We start from the raw sequence: 19,393 nt of genomic DNA on the forward strand, positions 1-19,393 counted from the left end.
CCTGACTTCCACATACATTTTTGTGCCTTTAGTTTTCACTTCAGGTTTTTTCCCCTCCCCCCTCCACAATTTTTTGTGAGCTTTTTCCTTGTGTGTAATGTTCTGTTGGTTTTCTTTGTCCCGCCCACTCCCATCCACCTCCAGCCCACTGTTTGATAATTGAACTGTTATGGTCAAACTACTCCCTCTACTCCCTTCCACCCTGAGGACAAGTGATTTATTTTTCTTTACTTAAACAGCACTAAAATATTTCTACATAGCTGGAGCATTGCAACACTAGTCTTAGCAGGTTCTCTGAATTTCCAGTTTTTGTAAGTTTCTGTCACCTTCCCTCACAGAGATATGCATTTTCCCTTGTATCTCTGGGATGGAAGAGGATATAGAGTTACTTTTTAAAAAATGAAAGCTGGGAATTCAGAGATCCTGCTAAGACAGTTACAGTGCTCCACTGACCTGTGAATTTTAGTGGATTTTTTAAAAAAGTGGGGTGCTGTGACTCCACCGATGACGAAATCCACCCTCCCTTGAAAATCCTCATTATTGAAGGCACATGCGGAAGAAAATAAACTGCCTCCACAGTTGTGAAAATGCAAAGGGAGGGCCTGGACATGGGGGAGGAACCATGGCCCAACTGATTCCAATGCTTGTGAATAGACTGCTGAGGAAATCATGAGTAAGTCGAGCTGCAGAAAAGCCCCATGGCTAGCCTTTACACCCTCCCATTTTCCTTGGTCCTCCACCTACTCACTCCTCCCTCTCCCAGGAGCCCAGGAAAGTGACCCAAATAGCACCAGCTCAAAAACCAGGCAGTGCCCATCTGCACTGTTGCATTCCCCAGGACTCCGTTATAATCTCTGTTTCCCAGCATGGTTTTCTCTTGAGTGACTACTCTCACTCCAATTAAACCTTGTCACGATTCTCTCCATTCTGCAGATGGGGAGTGGAATGGAACCGCCAGCCTCATTTCCCTGTGCCCTAAGGTATCATTTGAGACCAGATTGTTCAAGGTGTTGAGGGGTCAGCAGGCTGAACTGCTTGGCTGTCTCCTGCTTTTGCCTTAACAATGAGAAGCAAAATGCCGTTCCGCTTTTTTGCAGCGGCTTCCATAGAAGAGCAGAATTGCATTCTGTCGCTGTTCACGTAATGATGGACTCCATGCTCAATATGGAATTACAAGAAGATACAGATCTTGAGTCATACACAATAGGTCTTGTGTGTTAGTAAAATAGCTAACTTATTGTGATGGTCTCTGCCTTCTAAATGATGCCGGTGATAACAATTGGCTGTCTCCTGGATGTCTTTGCAACTGTTCTGAGGTATGCCTTATGCATTAAGCAGAATTGAGAAGGTGAACTGTCCCTCAGCTGTAAAGGATGTCAGCAGGGGAGCTGCACCTTTTGAAAGAATAGAACTCCCAGTATGTAGAAAACTAGCATTTTAGAGAGGAGATAGACTGAACCTTTCTGCCTGGTATGCTAGCTGTATATTGATTGTTTATTTGACGGTGAGCATTCATGAACACACGAACACACAAAGCTGCCTTATACTGAATCAGACCCTCGGTCCATCAAAGTCAGTATTGTCTACTCAGACCCGCAGTGGCTCTCCAGAGTCTCAGGCAGAGGTCTTTCACATCACCTACTTGCCTAGTCCCTTTAACTGGAGATGCCGGGGATTGAACCTGGGACCTTCTGTATGCCAAGCAGATGCTCTACCACTGAGTCATGGCCCCACCATCTACCCACTGAGCCATGGCCCCACTGAGCCATGGCCCCACCATTTTGCCTGCCTGCATGAAAATGGTTGCGTCTTGGAAAAGCATTACTTCCTGGACCTACTGAATACATGAACTTGCCCTGAATCATCTGCCATGACTGTTCCATGGAACCATGCTTTAAGGAAGAAAGCAAATGTTTTCTTTCAGGAAGTGTCTAAATGGTATTTTTGTATATTGTAAGCCACTTTAAGTCCTTGCAGGGGAGCAAAATGGGGTAAAAATACATAAATATTTAAAAATGAAAGATGTAGAAGATATGCCATCTACCCTTTATCTCTGGATCATAATCATCCTGATTCACACTTTCCTGCTGCTGTCTTCTAAAGGAAGGGCTTTAATAAGAAAACTCTTTCATATGGGCCCCCATTATAGTGCCTCGTTTCTGTTTTAATCATTTTTCTGTTCAATCAGCATGACCTAATGAGAAGAGGAGTGTGAAAAAACTCTGGAAAAGTCAGCATTTTATTAACCTGGAAATAAATTAAGCCAGTGATTAATTGCATGCGTCTGGGTGTGATACTGCAATGACACTCTATCTGGGTTCCACATGTTCTGTTTTCCATTTGCTTATCATCTAGAGTAGTCTAATTTTGGAGTAATTTCTTTCTGCTCTGTATAGTTAGAAATAACATTCCAGTAAAAAGTGGCTATGGTCTGGAAAGCATGCATGCTGGATCTGCATGCAGAATCAGGCATATTGTCGCTTTTTTGGCACAGTTCAGCTGCAGGAAGATAGCTGAAATGGGTTTTAGAAGCCTGCGTATGATAGGTTGGGGTGAATGTGTGGCGTCACTATATGTAATAGCCAGTAAGGGTTGCCTTGTTGGGAATTCTTGTAACAATTTTCATATTGGTCCTGATTGCTAAAATAGTGAGTTACACACACTGGACTCCGTAACATCCTATGTGTGCGTTTTAAACCAGTCCAATGTACTTTAAAATCGTCTTATGTACTATGCTACATTGTTTATGACCCTAAGGCTATACCCACATACCATTGGATATTGACAGCATGGGGTAATGGTTAGAAGATTGGACTAGGATCTGGGAAGACCCCACCCGACCATAGAAGCTCACTGGATGACCTCAGGCCAGTCACTTTCTCTGTCAACCTAATCTACCTCACAGGGTTCTTGTGAGGATAAAAACAGAAAGAGGGGAGAATTATGTTTTAAGCCATTTTGGATCCCCATTAGGGAAAAACTGGACATTTCTGTGTAGGTGAGACAATCCAGTTGTGAGTGATGTAACAACAGCACAATATGATGTGAAGATGCAGCCTGAGTAGCCTATGCCAAGTCTGCTCCTTTGGGTGGCACACCTGTTGGCGTTTCTTATCCTTACAACAGAAAATGGACCAATATTATTACTGTTCTCCCCATATAGTAGGTTAAGGGGTGAAACTGAGAGGATGGCTACCACAAGGTCATCTGTTAAGCCGATGAAATAACAACATTTGAAATGGAGGCATCCTTGTTCCCACCTCTGCCTCTATGTCCTCAGAAGGCAACAGACTCAAGGCAGGATTGCACTGCTAGTCTCTGTGTTGCAATAGTCCTCATTACCTGCAAGGCCCAGCTTTAGGACAGCAAAAAAAAAACCTTTTCAAATTAAAGCCAATACTGAGCAGAAGTGGACAAGAGGACATTTGACTTTTGGGAAGGTATACTAGAAAATCATGGCGATGACCCACTTGCAAGAGAGTGGAGACCCATTCTTGAGTCCTGACCCACAGTACTGAGAAGCACTGCCTTAAAATTGCATTGAAAAGACACCAATGTGCCTGTTCCAGATGGCAGTGGCATATCTGTCCTTCTGCTGACAACGCAGGCTTCTGGGAAAAACTTGATGGACACCGTGTTGGCAGTACTGCATAACTGAACCATTAGGACAAGAAGTTGCTAGATAACTTAATGTCACCTTGAGTACCAGCTGCGGCATCTTTGGAATACCCTGTGGTCCTCAGCTGTTTACCAGCTACATGCAGTTTTCAGAAATATCCTCAACTTTGAAATTGTTGGCGGCTTTAGTTTGGCATCCAACAAGATGGCGCAAGGCAAAGTCATGGAAAACAAAACTGGATAAGCTATTTATACAGGCAGCTCTTGGGAAACTTCTCTGTTAGAAGACACTCAAAACACATATGACAACATCTGGCCATTTTCCTTGGAATCTTTCGTCCCATGAGACAGGAACACAGGTGGCTGTTGCTGAGAAGTTTATCCCCTGCCTCTCATTCCATGCACCCTAATAGGCAATGGGTACCATCAGTTTTTTTGAATTGTTGGCTTGGGACATGTCTAAGTATTGTGTTGCCATGGCAACAGTGAGGGGGGACAGTTAGTTTTGCAAAAGAAAAAAAATAAATTATATTATTTATTTAAGATACCATCAAATTCTTTACCCTGAAGACCTTAACTGTCTAACAGGACATGAATATGAGATACAAGGATTATTCACTAAGATTCACCAAGTTCCAACTCTGGCTTACCTCCCCCTCTGGCTCCCAGCTGCTCCTGCATATGGCTTCCAGTGCTTACACCCCATTGTGGGTCACCTCAAAATACCACCCGTGTTCTAGGAGGGTTTTCTTTTTGGCAGCATCTACTGGACACAAATCTAGCCGCTCTTTTTCTTTGGGGGGGGTTACCCCTAAATCAGATGGGGGGAGGTTGTAAAGCAAACCTTAAATCACATATATATATATCTCTCTCTCTCTCTCTCTCTCTCTCTCTCTCTCTCTCTCTCTCTCTCTCTCTCTCTCTCTCTCTCTCTCTCTCTCTCTCTCTCTCTCTCTCTCTCTCTCTCTCTCTCTCTCTCTCTCTCTCTCTCTCTCTCATATCTATCCATCTTCAAAAGGTTTTTTTCCTTGTGATAAGCAAGTTTGCAGTTATAAAAGATGCAGGGGTGGTGTCTTTGCTCTTCACCCCAGGCCTGAAGAACAGTGACTGTTGCAAGACCAATTTTGATTTCAGTTCAGAGATTTTCTTTTTACCAATCTCAGAACCGAATGGCCAGTTCTTCGAAAAGGTGCCATGTTGTGTCCCAAACTGTTTTTTCAATGTTGTGCTTTATGGGGATTGCAACACCGAAAGAGCACAAGACAGAGATTTTCCTTTCACATCCACAAAACAGTATCTTTCTTCCCAGTCAGAATGGAAAAATTAGGTCCTGGGTTTCTTGCTAGGTTCCCCCACTCATTTTGACAAGTGTAGAAAACAGAAAAATGTTACATGTGCAGTTTCTTGCCCCCTTCCCAGAGCAGGATTCTTCCCATTCCTCCCAGGGGCTGCTGCTGGGGAGAGAAAGAAGGCGGGGGGGGGGGCTTCCCCCCTTCTTTCAAGTTGGAAAAGAAGCTGACTGGTTCTTTTAACATTTTTCAACAGAAAGAATTCACAAAGCCACACAAAAAAGGATCCATAAAGGCTGTAGCAGATCAAAGAAATTACATGCGCCTGGTCAGCAGGACAGAGGGAAGCTGTCTTCCACATGTCAAAACAACTGTCAAATCTGCCACATTCCCAGCAAGTTTTGGGAGGCTCAAGAAAAGATGTCCATGGGTGCACCTGTGCCCATGCTGAGTTACAATGATGCATTTTATATTGTTAAAGCAGTAAAATAAGTTTAGGAAAATAATTATTGCACGTATTCCCATTTCCCCCAAATTTTCAGTTGTTTTTTTAAAAGGAGAAAATAGGTTTTTTCCTTGCATTCAAATTTTTCAGAAATTCTACATCTCTATCAGTGCCAACCTGAGAGTTACACCCTTAAAGTCCAGTGTCTCCAAGGAGCTTACAAGGATGTAACTCTGCTAAGAAGTGCACTGAAGTGACCTAAGAACATCTAGAAAGTCATGACTGATAGAGGACTTGAGCCCAGGTCTCCTTACTCCCAAGGTCAGCCTCACTGGTGTGTGTCTAAAATCTTGGACTGATGCACAAACTACACATTATTTATGTCATGTTAGAAAATGACTGCTTTGGAGAGTGGAATCTGTTACATTATATTCCTACTGTGCTCCCTCCCCAGGATCCACCCCAAAATCTCTAGGAATTTCCCAACACAGTGTTGGCTACCCTAACTTGCAGCCATGGGGACTTGCACTTAAAGCATGCACCTGCAGCAGGCCACAGGTCAAATAACTCCCCCCAGCAGCTGTTTTGGGTCAGGAAAATGGCACGGGAGAGGGGGGAGGTAGCAGCCCCTCTTCTCTGTGCACCTCAGTCTGAATCGGGTCCCTGCTGCTATTCCAAATTTATTTCCCATGGGAAACACGCAGCTGGCGTCCTGCTGCGAGTCCCCGTGGTGCTTACGTGGGATATGTAACATGTAGTTTGGCCCTCCAATGCCATGTCAAAAAAGCAGTAAAGATAGATAGCTGGTAGATAGGGTTGCCCACCCCATTTTAAGAAATTCATCTAGATTAGGGGAAGGTGCATGGGGAGGGTGGAGTTTGGGGCAGAGATGAAGCTCAGCAGGGAAGTGATGCTATAGAGTCCACCCTCCAAAGCTGCTATTTCTTCCAAGGGAACTGATCTCTGTAGTCATAATCTGGAGAACAGTTGTAAAAATTTTTTTTATTTAAGACATTTTTAAGCTTCCTTTCCACCCAATCAGGGTCCACAAGATGGTGAACATTAAAACATTTAAGCAATAAAAATACAGTCAGAATTATAAAATTCAATTAAAAATACATAAACACAGCACTAGAAGGAGGGCCAATTCCAGACAAAGCAAAAAAGTCTTCACCTGCTGGTGAAAGACACCAATAGAGGGAGACAGATGAATCTCCCTGGGGAGGGAGTTCCAAAGTTTTGGTGCCGCAACAAGGAAGGCCCTTTCTCAGCTTGCCCAGCCAGTGAGGTCTGCAACCCTTAAGGGACCCAGCCCATGGACTGATGTGTTGGAGCGATCCACACAGCTGCAGCCACCAGCGTTGTTGTGCCTCACTCCCCTTAACGTTCCATGGCTGAACAGAATTTGGGGGGATGGCAACGGAAGAGGCGCACACCTGCATCTTTCATACAATAACGTGTGAAATGGTGAGCTGTGACTGAATTCGGCAAGTTAATTTCTTAGCATACGCTTGCATTGTTTGCACTGTTCCATATATGCACACAAAACGAAAATTATGAAATGATTTACTGAAAACTTTCCCAGCTCTGTTCAATAAAATTCTGGCAACCTCCCCCAAATTCTGGCGTATGTATATCTACTAGGTTTGGCCTTTTTTTTGTTTTTTTGCATGGGTACCTCCCACATGGCATAAATACGTATGTCCTCATCTGAATTTGGTCTTAAGAATCCTCCGCATCTTCTATTAACAGATAAGTAAATAGGGAAACTGGAAATGCATAAATAATCTATGTAATTTGCCATAAACACAAAATGAGGATCAGGTTTTTTCACCTCCCTTCACATAATGATAATTTCCCCCCTCAAACACTTATTCATTCTACTAACTCAGCATTACGGCCAGGGGTAGACTGGCCAGTGGCCAGTTAAATTACAGGGAAATTTCCTGGTGGGCCTCTGCATTAGAGGGCCTTTGGTGATGAGGAACCAGCAACCCCCCAGCCACTCTGACAGGACTTCAGGGGCCACCTAGCGCAGATACTTTGGTGGCAATGGTTGGTATCAGCTTATTAAAAGCCTTCTCTAGCACTTCCAGCTGTTTGTGGCAGGAAGCTGAAGTAAGCTAATGCTCATTGTTGATGCCCCTGAGGTGAGTGAAACAGTGTCTTGTAGCTCAGCCAGAGCCCCTCAGCCTGCCTCGCTCCAGGGCTGTTTGCATTTTTGCATCCACTACTGGTTATGGCTTTCAGCACATTCATATTAGGTATCCAGTGCTTTCTATTAACCCAGGGGTGTCAAACATGAGGCCTGTGGGCCAGATATGGCCCCTTGAGAGCTCTTATCCGGCCCGCGAGCCAGCCAAAGCAGCCATCCACCCCACCCCCACTCTCGATCTGGGCTGGCCTGAGGCCCGACCCAACCCGACCAAGTGGCATTTATGTCATATCTGGCCCTCGTAACAATTGAGTTTGACAACCCTGTATTAACCCTTTCCTTCCACTGCTAGCATCGCTATCAGGCTTATAAATACAAGAGTATAATTAGGTTTTTGCTGGTATGTTCCACTCTTTTGCCAGGCAGCAGAAACATTCAACAAGTCCAAGTTAGGCTGGAATCTTGTGTATGCTTACTTGAAAACAAATACCATTTCCTTTGGTGAGATTTACTCAGAGTAAATATGCAGGGTGCTGCCTGCTGCTGTCTCACGTTTTTGCATATGCATAGCAGGAAGTGTTCCTTCAACTAAGACATTACAATGGACAGCAGGAATTGGAGGAAGGATCACTAACTCCCCTTTGATGTTTCCCCATGGTCTTATTATAAAGCAATGAATTATGACAGCCTTCCAAAAAATAAATCCCTGATGCTTGTTCAGGCACAAGCATGCTCTTCTTTGTCTTATCCAGCAATGAGGAAGGTCTTAAATAACTAACATAAAAACTGATGTTAATGAAATGCAATTGATTCTTCTCTATGATGAGTGTGGCGTATTTCACTGAAGCAGCAGATCTTCTCCTGAGCAGCATTCAAAGCTCAACAGAAACATCCAGGTCACTCTGCTCCTAACACCATGGCACTTTCCCCACCCCCGGCAATACAGTCATCAGTTCTGTTCACATATTTGGCACCTAGATTTATTTCTGCCTCCTGCCAGATGCGTGGAGTGTGTTCCAAAGAACCTTTTTCTAGCTGACACATCACAAATCTGCAACATGTGTTGCAATCAGTGATTGGCCCACCACCTTGTTCCCATCCCCTAGTTATTGTTTTTTACTATGGTTATATTTTTAACACCAAATCCCCCGGTGTCTAGCAAAGGGATATGAAATATGAGTGGGTTGAAGGGGAACAGAAAGGAGCCCTGTGATCTCCATCTCCTGCAGAGCGGCCAGAAAGACCTGGGCTGCAGGTGGGCCAGGCAGATCGGTGGAAAGAGCTCCCATCACTCTTTCTCTGTTTTTGCTAAGCTGCAAAAAGGCTTCTGGTGGAGCCCAACAGGAAAAGTTCCCTCCCAGTTGTTGTCACCTTACACAGAGCCAACAAAGTCCATGGTTTCCATATAATTTATTTTATTTATTTACTTCATTTCTGTCCCACCACACCTTTCTCCCCAGTTGGGACCCAAAGCATTTTACACCTCCCTTACATGAGCTTCTTAGAGGAAGGGTGAGGATTTAAAAAATGTAATACATAAACTATTTTCATGGGTATTCTATCCTAGGAGTGTTGGCAGGAATCATCCAGGGGGTGGGGGGATGTGAGCAGGTGCTAAATGTCGGGCATACAGCCTTCTGCCTTGAAGTGTCCCGTGAACAGTTTGCAGACCAATCTACTTGCTCAGTTGTTTAGTTTAGGCCTCTTGATCATGGCCATTTTTTGTGTGTCCCTTAGCTTTCTCTGGCATGTGTTTGCAGGATGCATCCATTGGAAGTATAGGTAACCTCCACCATCTGAGCTTGCTTGTGTGGTGTAGTCGTTGAGAGTGATGGTTTGGAGCGGTGGACTCTGATATGGAGAACCGGGTTTGATTCCCCCACTCCTCTACGTGAGCGGCGGAGGCTAATCTGGTGAACTGGATTTGTTTCCCCACTCCTCCACATGAAGCCACCTGGGTGACCTTGGGCTAGTCACGGCTCTCTTCAAGCTCTCTCAGCCCCACCTACCTCACAGGGTGTCTGTTTTGAAGAAGGGAAGGTGATTGTAAGCAGGTTTGATTTTTCCTTAAGTGGTAGAGAAAGTCAGCATATAAAAACCAACTCTTCTTCTTAAGAGTGCCAGAGTAGTAGCTGGGAAAGCCAGGTTTGAATCCCCCCTCATGCTAGGGAAGAAAATAAGTGTAAGGTGATGCACAGTGGAACAAAAAATCCCAACTTCCAAGTCTGAAGTTGCTGAGTCTGAGAGGGAAAAAGATCTTGGGGTCGTAGTGGATAGCTCAATGAAAGTGTCAATGCAGTGTGTTGCAGCAATTAAAAAGGCAAACTCTGTGTTGGGGATTATTAAGAAAGAGATTGAAAATAAAATTACCGATATTATAATGCCCCTGTATAGATCTATGGTGTGGCCTCAGTTGGAATTCTGGTAACTGTATCTCAAAAAGGACATTGCAGAACTGGAAAAAGTACAGAAGAGGGCAACCAAGATAATTAGGGGACTGGAACACCCTCCCTATGAGGAAAGGCTGAAGAGTCTGGGACTTTTCAGTTTAGAAAAGAGATGACTAAGGAGGGACACAATAGAGGTTTATAAAATTATGCATGGGGTAAAGAGAGTTGACAAAGAGAAATCTTTCTTTCCCAAAATACTAGAACTTGAGAGCATCCAATTAAGCTGATGGGCAGGATGGACAAAAGGAAATGCTTCTTTATACAGCGAGTGATCGAAATGTGAAATTCGCTGCCAGAGAATATAGTGATGGCCACAGGTATAGACAGCTTTAAAAGGGGATTAGACAGATTCATGGAGGATAGGTCTATCAATGGCTACTAGCCATGGTGACTAAAGGGAACCTCCACATTCAGATGCAGTACACCTCTGAATCCCAGTGTCAGGAGGCAACATCAGGGGAAGGCCTTGGACTCTATGCACTGTTTTTGGCCCTCCAGAGGAACTGGTTGGACACTCTGTCAGACAGAATGCTGGACTAGATGGACCACTAGATGGTCTGATCCAACAGGAATCTTCTTGTGTTATTAAGTTTTCTGGGTGACCTTGGGCCAGTCACACTCTCTCAGCCTACCCCACAGGATTGTTATGCGGATAAAATGGAGGATAGTAGAACAATGTAAAGCTGCTTTGGCTCCTCGTTGGGAAGAAAGACAGGATACAAATGAATTAAACCAATAAATAAATTGCAAAATAAATAGTATTTCTTTATTTTGATTCTTAAATTGGAGGGTGCAAATCCAGAATTCCTGCAAACCTATTGAGGTGGGGTGACTTTAACAGTTAATGCTACTGGTTCACAGTCATACTTATGATTGATTTGCTTTTTTAATTACTATCTGGCTGACTTAGCTACATAAGCATTATGTACAGCGTGGTGTAGTGGTTAAGAGCAGTGGTTTGGAGCGGTGGACTCTAATCTGGAGAACCGGGTTTGCTTCCCCACTCCTACACATGAAGCCAGCTGGGTGACCTTGGGCAAGTCCCACACTCTCAGCTCCACCCACCTCACAGGGTGTCTGTTGTGGGGAAGATAAGGGAAGGTGAATGTAAGCCAGTTTGATTCTTCCATAAGTGGTAGAGACAGTCGGCATATAAAAACCAACGCTGCTTCTTCTTCTTTAGAGTGTCTTTTTTTTTCTTTCAGAGAAAAGGAAAGCTATTTAGTAAGTGGAAATTAGTTTCCCTTATTATTTAAAACGTGTTAATTTCTGTCAAAATGAACTCAACACCATGCATGATTTTTCTTTTATGAATTCAACCTCAGCCTTGCCTGCAGTTGAGATTCTTGGCTGAGATGACTCCCAGAGCAGATCTGATACATATTAAACTCTGTTTCAAAGCAATTAACAAGCCATATGCATTTCTGAACAGGGCAGTTAATTATTGACAATCCAGTTTTGCAGCAGTGGAAAAGAAGGGATGGCCACTCTTCCCTTGCATTTGCAGCTGGTTTTTCCTGCTCTGGCAACGTCTGGTGGGATTGGAAACGGAAAGGTTTCTCTCTGTCTGCCTCTACAAGACTTCCTGCTATGCTAATTGAGAAGAACTCTCTCTGTATGGAAGTTCTCACAGTGAAGTTATTGAACTGAAGGGGTTAGCTAGGATGGTGGTGGTGGAAAGTGCCATCAAATCACAGCCGATTTATGGCAATCCCATAGGGTTTTCAAGGCAAGAGACATTCAGAGGTGGTTTGCCATTGCCTACCTCTGGGAGAACTGTGACTGGCCCAAGGTCACCCAGCAGACTTCATTGAACCCTGTCCACCGCTGTTAACTACTACACCACGCTGGCTTGGACGACCTTTTGATAATAAAAAAAAAGAAACAGAAGGAGCACCCAAAAAGATTACGATAAACCCTGAAATAGGAATGCTTCATGATAAGCGAAAAGCTGAAGAAAATAAGGATGGATTGTTTTCATTCCAGGGTACTCTGAATCTGTGCAATAAAAGCACAATGTCCAGTGCTTCTCTCTATCCATTTACAGGAGCAGCATAAGTCATGGTGTCTGCGCAACAGGAGTCAGACTATGACCCATACAAACACCACACACCAATGCCACAGGGCTGCATCTACAACTCCATGGCTATTCTGCTATCTTTGCCCTGCGGCAATCATTCCCAACTGGTTGCAAATGTCTGCTGGAGCGCAACCTTAGCTCAACAGCCCTCCAAGTGTAGGGACAGCCCAGAATATCTGCTTTTATTTTTCCAGAAGCCCACTTCGTCTCCATTCCACATATGCAGTTTAGTTTATAAGCACTAAACCAAGAGCATGAGTAATTGATGCCTTACCTGAATGTGCCAGAAGGATCCCTTTGCTGCAGCCAATTATGGCCTAGCTCCAAAGTAGCTGATGCGCTACACGCATAATCCCATGTCTAGTCCCAATTAGTGATCCGTTTCCTGATTTTTAGCAGGGAGAAAGTTGTCAGGCATGATATTACTTCTCTTAAGGCATTTTTTTAAACGTTCCTCATTAGCATATAGAGCTGCATTCTGCTGAACCTGGTGCTGATCCATCTGATGAGAAGGGTGGGTAGTGGCATGAAATGCTTGATGCATGAAAAGATGCCTGGCAGTGAATTCTCACCTTTGCAGCAGCAATAGCAGGCCAACTTTCAAGCCGCCTCTATGCCACCTCACTCAATAAAAAGGATGGGAATAAACTGCATGTAGCTGAGTCCTTCACATTATTATTGGAGGGTGTGATTCTGTACCTGCAGACAGTTTATTCTACCATTTCGCCACTCTGCCACCTCAGTCGCACTTCATGCTGCTGCTTGGGTACACCAGACCTTAGATGTTACCCAAAGGGGATTGGAAAAATTCTTGGAGCATCAGTCTATTAATGGCTACTAACCAAGGTTGGTTAATGGAACCTCCATGCTCAGGAGCAGAATACCTTTGAATACTCGCTCAGGGGACGATCAAAGGGAGAGGGAAGCTTTGGCCTCCGTGCTTTGCATGTAAGGCCATTCCAAGGGCATCTGGTTGGCTGCTGTGGGAAATAAAATGCCAGACTCTGTGGTCCATTGGTCTGGAAATAGGAGTTTCAGGATAGTGGCTGCACCCTATGTTTGCCAACATTTGTTTTCCTTGCAGGGCACCCATGTCTTTTAACAGCTACCTGACAAACAAATGTTAGCAGATTAAGCCCCCCCCACTTCACCTCAGTACCAAGAAAAGATTTACTTTCTTATTTTCCTCCTGTAAGTAAAGGCCCAGGGAGTCCTGCTAGAAACAAATACTGGCACCCCTGATATTGGTGTATTTTTCTATGGGCTAATTCTACCAAGATGAAGAATTAAATGTCTGCAGGTACATTATCCCTCTCTCTTTCTCTCTCTCTTTAAATGCATAGATCTGGATATTTGCATCAGGCTTTTATATCAATTATCCTTCCCTCAAATGCTATTCTGTTGTTGTTGTTTTTTACAAATTTAAGGAAATATGTAGATGTTACAAAATTTCATGTGCTCGCTTCAGCAGCACATATACTAAAATTGGAACACAATTTCAAGTACCTTTGTTGAATGTGTGTCTGCTTTTGTCAGGAGCTAGGCTAAAAGTGAGCAAACGAAGAACCCTCAAAATGGCCTGGGATTCCCTCCTGCCTGGACCACAAAGGCAAAGGGATGTGTGCAGAAGTTGTGTCCTGTGACTGTGGAGCTTGCTGGTAGGGTCCCCATCAGGCATTGATCTCTCAGATTAGCTCTTGAAGAAAAAAAATGGGAATAAGGGGCCTGGGGCTTTGAGACTTCATTGGTAGCTTGCTCTTAGATTAGTGGTGAGAGGAAAGTGCTGTGTTAATTCAAAGTAATGAGACTAATCAGAAGCATTTTCCATATGAATCCAAGGTTAAATGAATTAAGGATGAATTTTAAAATAGGTTGAATTAGATACAGAGGTGACAATCAATGAGATTGGTGAATGTGACATTGCAAAGAAATTTGAATAGGCCTCATAATTAGATGCTTTGCAGGGTCTTCGGGTAATATTGCATATTTTCCCCTTAGAAATAGGAGTGCCTTTTCAGCTAAAGAAATGTTACAAGTTTATACATATATAAATGTTAGAATTTGTATATGCGTACATGTGTGTTTGTGTATGTATACACAAAGTTGATTTCTTAGGACAACTTTTAAACTTTTAAAATCTTACTTAGGAACAAACTGTAGAAGAAAATGGGTATTGCTGCCCTCTGCTGGAAATAAATTAGCTTTGCTGTCTGTCTCCGGCTAATAGCAGCTTGTAAAACACAGTCTGGACCAACAAGCCCTGTTTATATTTCTATATGTCGTCAGTTTGGGAATGACTGAATGGCATGTAAGTGTGGCTAGGATGAAGCTCTAGACAGACATCTCAGACACCATGGAAGGGGCCCCAGTTAGCTACATCTTTCATAAACACAAAATTGTTTGGGCCAGTTTCAAGATGCTTCAGGGTACTTGTTCCTTAATGTCAGTAAGACTGATGATCAGGCAAATGTTGCAAAAGTGTTTGGAACAAAATTCTGGTAAACCGAAGGTTTCATAGCAAGTGTTTTCAGACTTTGCAAGAATATATGGTTTGTTTGTTGAAAAACATTTACAAGGCACAAGTTAAAGACCAAGTCTGCATAGCAGTTTAACAACATGCTATCCTACAAAAAACAGGGAATGGTCTGCAAGACAAATGAAGCTGTCAAAAACCAACCCAAGTCCTTAGCTGAAAACTCGCTTGGAAAAAAATGTCCTTTAAAACATCCTAAAAGACTAAGAGGGCCATTGCCGATTGCAGAGAGATCACTGTGAGGCAGGATTGTTGGGCTGAATACTGCTTCATTTAGGGAGGGGAGGTCCTTCACATATGTTGATCTCTGAAGTTGATCTCTGAAGATCAACACCAGCAATGTCCAAATGGAGCCAAGAAAAAGATTGGTTTGCCAATGCAACTGTATTACTGTTACCATCGTAGGAGCATAGCAGTTAGTCCCAGTCACCAGATGGGCCGCCATATTCTGTACCAAATGAAGCTTTTGAGATGCCTTCAAGACATACAACAGGACCATCATCATCTCTCTTAATAGTAGGCATGGTCTCATTAAGTGGCCTTGATGTTGTTTGCAACATCTCAGTGGTAATGCTGAGATTGAGGGGGGGGGGGTCCCTTTTCCCAACATTCATCTTGGCTGTGACCTGGGGAAACAGTTGCCTTTTGCAATTTGAGAGGAGGGAGTGGCTGGCACAAGGAGGGAAATGCAGAGAATGAAGACCCCACAGACCTGGGTTGAGCCCAAGAGAGCTGGCACAGCTGCAGTGGAGACTCTAAGTCACAGTGTGCTTTGCCATCTTATGGGAGGTTTGGCATCAAAGGTAGACATTGTGATGTGAACTGACTTTGCTAGGAAAGCCCTGGGAAGAAAGACCTGCACCTGTCTGCTGGCAACCACAGAAGCCTCCTTAAAGAGTTATTACATGCTTATCCCATTAAGCCTGTGATCTTCAGTCTTCTCAGAGCATGAACTCACCTTACACCTCCAGGCTGCAGCCTGGGACCTGCTGAGCTTCAGGCATCACGGTCACTTAGCCAGAAGGAGGGGAGGTGGAGTTATGATCCTATCAAGACCAGGAGCATGGCCAGCAGATCAAGAGTCAGGGCTAAGGGGCACAAGCCGAACCCCAAGAGGTTTACTGCAGTGAGGAAGAAGCCAAAACCCAGAACTCTGGAAGAATCCTCTCCACTGCTGAGTGACCGCGATTCCCTGTTCTGATACTCCTCTCAGCGTGCATGGATGGAAAGGCAGGAGGCACAATGCTTTTGCTCCCTACATATTGGACATCACCTGCTGGTCTTTCTAAAAGGCAGCCAAAAGATGAGTGTTCTATGGGAGTTCTATGGGAGCCCCAGCCCATGCCTTGAAGACCACTGTGTTGAGCCACCTGATAATGCTAATCCATGTGTCAGTTGCTGGAGTAACCCAGGGATGGTACAGAAGTTGCGTTCAGAACTATCTGTCAATCCAAGTGATTTAAATTCCTATTACAGTAGGCTTTCTAGGGAAAAGGCAGCAAAGTATGTTGGCACAAGAGAATTTATTATCAGCTAGTTACGGAAGAACTTGCTCTCCAAGCTGTCTGAGGGCCAGCCCCTTTAGACCTGGCTTCCTCAGTAGGAGAGTGGTCTTAAAGGTACTGCCACCCAATCAGATAACCCTATTATCCTTAAGACATAAATACATTTGCAAAGTTTTCCAAATGTGGCACTATCATCATTTTAGTTCACTGTGTGTGTATGTTTGTGTATTCAAGAACTATGTTCCAGCATTTGCCAATATTCAGACTGAGGGTGTTAAGGTTTGTGATTTCACACAAATGCATGAAACTGCCTTATACAGAATCAGATCATTAATCCCTGAAGGTCATCACTGTCCACTCTGACTGGCAAAGGCTCCTCAAGGATCTCAGGTAAAAAACTTTCTGCATCACCTCCTACTGGATCTTTTTAACAGGAGATGCTAGGGATTGAATGCAGGACCTTCTATATGCCAAGCAGATGCCCAGCCACTGAGCCACACTCCCACCTGTTGTGACTCCCCTCCAACTCATGAATATAATGGATTGGATCCCGCAGATCTGTTCTGCTCATGAAGGTGCTTCCATCTGCTGAAAGGAGCCTTTTCCTAGCGCAAGACACTCGAAAAAACTTCTTGCGTCAGAGGAAGGCTCCTTCTGCCAGAGGAATGCAACACTGCTAGTAGAATGGATTGCCAAGGTTGAACCCAAAGTGACAAATGTTTGGGGTTTCTGATGAATTCCTACAGCTCAGAACCAGTTCCAGAATCACCCTTTGTTATCTGATTGCAACCATGTGGAAACACTGGACCTTAAGGATCATGACAGTTATTACACTCTGTCATGATACATGATTAATCTTTTTATAAGTAATCCAAAACATCTACGATTTTTAAACTGTGTTTGTGAAACTCTGAAGTTCCTCTGAAGCTCATAAGGGTATTTCAATTAGAAGATCAGTGATTGGGTTGTAAAGGTGCCATGGTTCATTGATAAAGCATATATTTGGTATTCTTCAGTCCCTGGTACTTACACTGATAGCTGGGAAAGACCTCTGTTTGAGACCCTGGAAAGCTGCTGCCAGTCAAAGCAGACAATACCGTAGAAGGCCAGCTTCATACATTAGTGTTTTCCTAATGTCAGCTGGTCTAGATGTTTCCTTACAACTTGGAGTCACATGAGGGTTTTGAGTGTTGGGTGTGTTATCTGGAGCACTGTTTGATTGAGGCAAGAGAAGGGCTTAACAGGCCTTTGTTACTGAGTGATAGGTAGCATTGCCAACCTCCAAGTGGAGCCTGGAGATCTCCTGAAATCACAACTGATTTCCGGGGATAGAAATCAGTTCCCCTGGAGAAAATGACTGCTTTGGAGAGTGGAGTCTATAACATTATACCCTTGTGAGGTCTCTCCTCCCGAAACCCTGCCCTCCACAGGCTCCACCCCCCAAATCTCCAGGTATTTTCCAACCCAGAGCTGGCAACCCTAGAAAGCGCACTTTAGAATGGACCCCAGAATCCATGGCAGAAGCATAGTGGTTCTTCAGCGGATACATTGATACGGAAAGTTCCGCAAAGGAATAAAACATGCACTGAATAGCTCTGCACACTCTTAGCTTGTAGACTGCCTGGACAACACTGAGAAACTACACCATAGCTCAGGGCTGACACATAGAGTGACTAAAACAATTTGCCTTTTAAAACAATCTCCTCTTGACTGGGAGCTGTGAATTAAGACTTTAATGTGCTATATAATGAACTGCATTTGCAATGTGTTTATTTTTAGCAAAGACATGCTAATGTAGACCCTGCTGTTATAAAAATAGATGGTGGTGTTGGTTGAGAAGCAAAAGCATGAAGATATTTTTCTTGCTGATCATTAGGAGCAGGAAACAATCTTATACCATCCTTCTCTCTCTCCCTTAATAGCCCCCCTTCCCACTGAAGGTGTTATAAAAATAACAAGATCCTGGTGACCCATTGATGATGGGGCAAGTGTATTATAGTGGAAGCTTCTGAAGGCTAGATCCCACCACATCAGGTTCATGCTGTTGTATTTATTTTCTTCACTTATACCCTGCCTTTCTCCCCAATGGGAACCCAAAGCAGCTTGCATTGTTCTCCTGACCTCCATTTTAACCTCTCAACAACACTGTGAAATAGGTTAGGTTGAGTGTGTGTGACTGGTCAACCAGCAATCTTCCATGGCACAGTGAGGATTCAACCTGGGTCTCCCAGATCCTAGCATGACACCCCAACCACCTTGGCCTCACGTGAGGTGGTTTCCCCCTAGTCACTGAATTGCATAGCAGGGGAATCAGGTTGCTGTTTTCACAGCCCATTCAAAGCCAACACGACCAAGTGAGGCTCCAGTGAGACTTCCAGGCACCTGTTATGCACCAAACACCCTGCCAGAAGTGCTGATCCACCCCCCACCCACCCCCGGAGGTCTGAGAATGGCACCTCTGGGGTAGACATAAGGTAACAACTAGCAAAAGCTTTATTTCAGTTTTTTTTTTTAAAAGAAAAGGTGATCAACTATAAATGGGCACTAGGGGTAAGAGGCTGAGAACCCCAGAAAAAAAGCTGGCATACCCAATGGCAATAAGGGCGCAGGTGTAGCAGCATCCTAGCAGGGAACAGTGCGCTTTCTCGAGGCAGGTTAGTGTTGTTATGGCTAAAGCTGCTTTATATAGTTGCTCTTCCCAGAATTGTCTGCTTTGATGGGCCAGCATAGCTGGATGTAAGTCCAAAATGTATGTGGGAGGGCTTTTATCAAACACTTTATTGCCCATTTTCTATTCAAAGCATTCACTATGTTTTATTAAACACAGACAGCTTTGAAATTCCATTTCAAGGGCTGTAGCACACTGAAAGCATTATAAGTTCTTTGCAAAGTTTTGACATGTCGGACAAAAGAGGGGTTTTAATAAATGTCAGAGGCTCCTAGTTACTGCCACATAGAGCATAAATAAGTCATGGACCTGTGCAAATGTTCCCTGTACTGCTCTGGCCTTGTACGTTGTCATGGGCTGTAAGATCTTTGAAGGCTCCCTTGCATAGGAGTTACCTAAAAAAAACTCATCTCATTTTATTTTCTTTTTCTTTTTTCTTTTTTGTAAAACTGTCTCATGAATCACTGTTAATGAATGCAGTATTTGGGAAGGCCACGTTGCCCAAATTACCCAACGGCTCAGCTGTTCTGTTCCATTCTCTTTAAAGAGCTCTGAAGCCCTTCCTGTCATGCTCACCTCCTGGACAGATGGTGACTTCTTGTAGCTGACCTATTCAATTTGAAGTCTTGTCTGTTGTTGGTTAGGATACC

The 19,393-nt window shown here is 43.9% G+C and overlaps 1 protein-coding gene across 2 annotated transcripts in view; it reads left to right on the forward strand.

Moving 5' to 3' along the window:
* The window catches only part of LHFPL3 (LHFPL tetraspan subfamily member 3), a 228,645-nt gene that overhangs the window by 204,595 nt on the left and 4,657 nt on the right, over positions 1-19,393 (forward strand). The gene's annotated exons all lie outside the window — the stretch shown is intronic.

The sequence above is a fragment of the Euleptes europaea genome, chromosome 3, assembly GCF_029931775.1.
Source record: "Euleptes europaea isolate rEulEur1 chromosome 3, rEulEur1.hap1, whole genome shotgun sequence".
NCBI lineage: Eukaryota > Metazoa > Chordata > Lepidosauria > Squamata > Sphaerodactylidae > Euleptes > Euleptes europaea.